Source organism: Rattus norvegicus, chromosome 2 (genome assembly GCF_021556685.1).
Source record: "Rattus norvegicus strain SHRSP/BbbUtx chromosome 2, alternate assembly SHRSP_T2T, whole genome shotgun sequence".
Classification (NCBI taxonomy): domain Eukaryota; kingdom Metazoa; phylum Chordata; class Mammalia; order Rodentia; family Muridae; genus Rattus; species Rattus norvegicus.
The window spans coordinates 233748508-233754768 of record NC_141535.1 but is presented as its reverse complement, the minus strand read 5'-3'; positions in this window follow the sequence as shown (position 1 = coordinate 233754768).

Sequence of the window (6261 nt, the reverse complement as noted above, 5' to 3'; positions counted from 1 at the left end):
CCTTGATCCACTTGGACTTAAGCTTTGTACAGGGTGATAAGCATGGATCGATCTGCATTCTTCTACATGTTGCCCTCCAGTTGAACCAGCACCATTTGCTGAAAAGGCTATCTTTTTTCCATTGGATGGTTTTGGCTCCTTTGTCAAAAATCAAGTGACCATAGGTGTGTGGGTTCATTTCTGGGTCTTCAATTCTATTCCATTGGTCTATCTGTCTGTCTCTGTACCAATACCATGCAGTTTTTATCACTATTGCTCTGTAATACTGCTTGAGTTCAGGGATAGTGATTCCCCCTGAAGTCCTCTTATTGTTGAGGATAGCTTTAGCTATCCTGGGTTTTTTGTTATTCCAGATGAATTTGCAAATTGTTCTGTCTAACTCTTTGAAGAATTGGATTGGTATTTTGATGGGGATTGCATTGAATCTGTAGATTGCTTTTGGTAAAATGGCCATTTTTACTATATTAATCCTGCCAATCCATCAGCATGGGAGATCATTCCATCTTCTGAGGTCTTCTTCAATTTCTTTCCTCAGTGTCTTGAAGTTCTTATTGTACAGATCTTTTACTTGCTTGGTTAAAGTCACACCGAGGTACTTTATATTATTTGGGTCTATTATGAAGGGTGTCGTTTCCCTAATTTCTTTCTCGGCTTGTTTCTCTTTTGTATAGAGGAAGGCAACTGATTTATTTGAGTTAATTTTATACCCAGCCACTTTGCTGAAGTTGTTTATCAGCTTTAGTAGTTCTCTGGTGGAACTTTTCGGATCACTTAAATATACTATCATGTCGTCTGCAAATAGTGATATTTTGACCTCTTCTTTTCCGATCTGTATCCCCTTGATCTCCTTTTGTTGTCTGATTGCTCTGGCTAGAACTTCAAGAACTATATTGAATAAGTAGGGAGAGAGTGGGCAGCCTTGTCTAGTCCCTGATTTTAGTGGGATTGCTTCAAGTTTCTCTCCATTTAGTTTAATGTTAGCAACTGGTTTGCTGTATATGGCTTTTACTATGATTAGGTACGGGCCTTGAATACCTATTCTTTCCAGGACTTTTATCATGAAGGGGTGTTGAATTTTGTCAAATGCTTTCTCAGCATCTAATGAAATGATCATGTGGTTCTGTTCTTTCAGTTTGTTTATATAATGGATCACGTTGATGGTTTTCCTTATATTAAACCATCCCTGCATGCCTGGGATGAAGCCTACTTGATCATGTTGGATGATTGTTTTGATGTGCTCTTGAATTCGGTTTGCCAGAATTTTATTGAGTATTTTTGCGTCGATATTCATAAGGGAAATTGGTCTGAAGTTCTCTTTCTTTGTTGGGTCTTTGTGTGGTTTAGGTATAAGAGTAATTGTGGCTTCATAGAAGGAATTCGGTAGGGCTCCATCTGTTTCAATTTTGTGGAATAGTTTGGATAATATTGGTATAAGGTCTTCTATGAAGGTTTGATAGAATTCTGCACTAAACCCGTCTGGACCTGGGCTCTTTTTGGTTGGGAGACCTTTAATGACTGCTTCTATTTCCTTAGGAGTTATGGGGTTGTTTAACTGGTTTATCTGTTCCCGATTTAACTTCGATACCTGGTATCTGTCTAGGAAATTGTCCATTTCCTGAAGATTTTCAAGTTTTGTTGAATATAGGTTTTTATAGTAAGATCTGATGATTTTTTGAATTTCCTCTGAATCTGTAGTTATGTCTCCCTTTTCATTTCTGATTTTGTTAATTTGGACGCACTCTCTGTGTCCTCTCGTTAGTCTGGCTAAGGGTTTATCTATCTTGTTGATTTTCTCAAAGAACCAACTTTTGGTTCTGTTGATTCTTTCTATGGTCCTTTTTGTTTCTACTTGGTTGATTTCAGCTCTGAGTTTGATTATTTCCTGCCTTCTACTCCTCCTGGGTGTATTTGCTTCTTTTTGTTCTAGAGCTTTTAGGTGTGCTGTCAAGCTGCTGACATATGCTCTTTCCTGTTTCTTTCTGCAGGCACTCAGCGCTATGAGTTTTCCTCTTAGCACAGCTTTCATTGTGTCCCATAAGTTTGGGTATGTTGTACCTTCATTTTCATTAAATTCTAAAAAGTTTTTAATTTCTTTCTTTATTTCTTCCTTGACCAGGTTATCATTGAGTAGAGCATTGTTCAGTTTCCACGTATATGTGGGCATTCTTCCCTTATTGTTATTGAAGACCAGTTTTAGGCCGTGGTGGTCCGATAGCACGCATGGGATTATTTCTATCTTTCTGTACCTGTTGAGGCCCGTTTTTTGACCAATTATATGGTCAATTTTGGAGAAAGTACCATGAGGAGCTGAGAAGAATGTATATCCTTTTGCTTTAGGATAGAATGTTCTATAAATATCCGTTAAGTCCATTTGGCTCATGACTTCTCTTAGTCTGTCTACATCTCTGTTTAATTTCTGTTTCCATGGTCTGTCCATTGATGAGAGTGGGGTGTTGAAATCTCCCACTATTATTGTGTGAGGTGCAATGTGTGTTTTGAGCTTTAGTAAGGTTTCTTTTACATATGTAGGTGCCCTTGTATTTGGGGCATAGATATTTAGGATTGAGAGTTCATCTTGGTGGATTTTTCCTTTGATGAATATGAAGTGTCCTTCCTTATCTTTTTTGATGACTTTTAGTTGAAAATTGATTTTATTTGATATTAGAATGGCTACTCCAGCTTGCTTCTTCTGACCATTTGCTTGGAAAATTGTTTTCCAGCCTTTCACTCTGAGGTAATGTCTGTCTTTGTCTCTGAGGTGTGTTTCCTGTAGGCAGCAGAATGCAGGGTCCTCGTTGCATATCCAGTTTGTTAATCTATGTCTTTTTATTGGGGAGTTGAGGCCATTGATATTGAGAGATATTAAGGAATAGTGATTATTGCTTCCCGTTATATTCATATTTGGAAGTGAGGTTATGTTTGTGTGCTTTCATTCTCTTTGTTTTGTTGCCAAGATGATTAGTTTCTTGCTTCTAGGGTATAGCTTGCCTCCTTATGTTGGGCTTTACCCTTTATTATCCTTTGTAGTGCTGGACTTGTAGAAAGATATTGTGTAAATTTGGTTTTGTCATGGAATATCTTGGTTTCTCCATCTATGTTAATTGAGAGTTTTGCAGGATACAGTAACCTGGGCTGGCATTTGTGTTCTGTTAGGGTCTGTATGACATCTGTCCAGGATCTTCTGGCCTTCATAGTTTCTGGCGAAAAGTCTGGTGTGATTCTGATAGGTCTGCCTTTATATGTTACTTGACCTTTTTCCCTTACTGCTTTTAATATTCTTTCTTTATTTTGTGCGTTTGGTGTTTTGACAATTATGTGACGGGAGGTGTTTCTTTTCTGGTCCAATCTATTTGGAGTTCTGTAGGCTTCTTGTATGCCTATGGGTATCTCTTTTTTTAGGTTAGGGAAGTTTTCTTCTATGATTTTGTTGAAGATATTTACTGGTCCTTTGAGCTGGGAGTCTTCACTCTCTTCTATACCTATTATCCTTAGGTTTGATCTTCTCATTGAGTCCTGGATTTCCTGTATGTTTTGGACCAGTAGCTTTTTCCGCTTTACATTATCTTTGACAGTTGAGTCAATGATTTCTATGGAATCTTCTGCTCCCGAGATTCTCTCTTCCATCTCTTGAATTCTGTTGGTGAAGCTTGTATCTACAGCTCCTTGTCTTTTCTTTTGATTTTCTATGTCCAGGGTTGTTTCCATGTGTTCTTTCTTGATTGCTTCTATTTCCATTTTTAATTCCTTCAACTGTTTGATTGTTTTTTCCTGGAATTCTTTCAGGGATTTTTGCGATTCCTCTCTGTAGGCTTCTACTTGTTCTCTAAGGGAGTTCTTTATGTCTTTCTTGAAGTCCTCCAGCATCATGATCAAATATGATTTTGAAACTAGGTCTTGCTTTTCTGGTGTGTTTGGATATTCCGTGTTTGCTTTGGTGGGAGAATTGGGCTCCGATGATGCCATGTAGTCTTGGTTTCTGTTGCTTGGGTTCCTGTGCTTGCCTCTCGCCATCAGATTATCTCTAGTGTTACTTTGTTCTGCTATTTCTGACAGTGGCTAGACTGTCCTATAACCTGTGTGTCAGGAGTGCTGTAGACCTGTTTTCCTGTTTTCTTTCAGCCAGTTATGGGGACAGAGTGTTCTGCTTTCGGGCGTGTAGTTTTTCCTCTCTACAGGTCTTCAGCTGTTCCTGTGGGCCTGTGTCTTGAGTTCACCAGGCAGGTTTCTTGCAGGGGAAAAGTTGGTCCTACCTGTGGTTCCAAGGCTCAAGTTTGCTCGTGGGGTACTGCCCAAGTCCTCTCCGCTGTGGGAGCAACCGGGAAAATCTGCGCCGCTCCTTCCGGGAGCCTCCGTGCACCAGGGTTTCAGATGACGTTTGGTGTTTTCCTCTGGCGCCTGGATGTGCACAGAGTGCAGTCTCTTCTGGTTTCCCAGGCGTGTCCGCCTGTCTGAAGGTTCAGCTCTCCCTCCCACGGGATTTGTGTGCAGAGAACTGTTTATCCGGTCTGTTTCCTTCAGGTTCCGGCAGTGTCTCAGGCGCAGGGGTCCTGCCGCTCCCGGGCCCTCCCCTACGGGAACCCAGAGGCCTTATACAGTTGCCTCTTGGGCCAGGGATGTGGGCAGGGGTGGGCAGTGTTGGTGGTCTCCTCCGCTCTGCAGCCTCAGGAGTGCCCACCTGATCAGGCGGTGAGGTCTCTCTCCCACGGGGTTTGGGAGCAGGGAGCTGCTGCGGTCCGGGATCCGCCGGTGTGGGACTTCCGGTAAACACAGGAAGTGCCCGGCCTTAGAGGAATTTTGCCTCTGTGTGTCCTGAGTTCACCAGGCAGGTTTCTTGCAGGGGAAAAGTTGGTCCTACCTGCAGTTCCAAGGCTCAAGTTTGCTCGTGGGGTACTGCCTAAGTCCTCTCCGCTGTGGCAGCAACCAGGAAGATCTGCGCCGCTCTTTCCAGGAGCCTCCGTGCACCAGGGTTCCAGATGGCGTTTGGTGTTTTCCTCTGGCGCCTGGATGTGCACAGAGTGCAGTCTCTTCTGGTTTCCCAGGCGTGTCCGCCTCTCTGAAGGTTCAGCTCTCCCTCCCACGGGATTTGGGTGCAGAGAACTGTTTATCTGGTCTGTTTCCTTCAGGTTCCGGCAGTGTCTCAGGCGCAGGGGTCCTGCCGCTCCCGGGCCCTCCCCTACGGGAACCCAGAGGCCTTATACAGTTGCCTCTTGGGCCAGGGATGTGGGCAGGGGTGGGCAGTGTTGGTGGTCTCCTCCGCTCTGCAGCCTCAGGAGTGCCCACCTGATCAGGCGGTGAGGTCTCTCTCCCACAGGGTTTGGGAGCAGAGAGCTGCTGCGGTCCGGGATCCGCCGGTGTGAACTGCAGTTTTAAATTAGAGAATTGTCAAAGAATGTCAGACACCAACAACTCTTGCACAAAAAAAATTGAAAAGCAACTAAGGTTTAATTAAATAAGTAGAAATTACTCATGAAAATTATTTAACTGAGGCACAGATGCAAATGGTCCACCCATAAATTTCCACCATCATTATTGCCTATATATGAGCTGAACCAATACAACAAGAAACAAGACAAAGTAGACAGGAAAAAATCCCACGAGACCTCTACCTTACGAAAAGAACTACAGGTGGCTATGGAGCACTGAGATCAAGAGAAATAGTATTCTCCAAGGAATGACACACCAGTTGGTTATCTAGTACCAAATGGTCAGTGTTGTGAGCTATGCCCTTTAAACCCTCCATTATTGATATAATATTATAGTTAGAGTTAAGTATGACTGAGTTCATTAAGAGGTCAGGATGATGAAAAATCCTCAGGCAGCTGCAGAAGGCTAATACAAATCTGGTGGTCAGATGCCTAATGATATGACAAACTTGTGACCTTTCTGAAAAATACATCTGGTGGTAGGTTGCCTAATGATATGACAAACTTGTGACTTTTCTGAGATCCTGTTGACATCAGCTGATTGCCTAACCACAAGAACAATGTGTCCGTGGCCTGTGTAAATGTTTCCCACTTCACCCCTCCCTCTGTTACCCCTGTTATGGTATAAATTCAGCTTTGGGAAAAAATAAAATTTGTTGCCTTGATCAGACTCTTTTCTTGGCATCCTTTTTTGTCTCTTGTCCTCCATTCTTTCCTAGGTGGTCCCCAACCTCCTCTGACTGCTCTGCAGGCCAGAGCAATCTGGCACCCAGACATGTGGCTTTAGGGGTTGCAAAGGAAAGAACACTGCTCACTAGGGAAGGATAGGTCTATACAT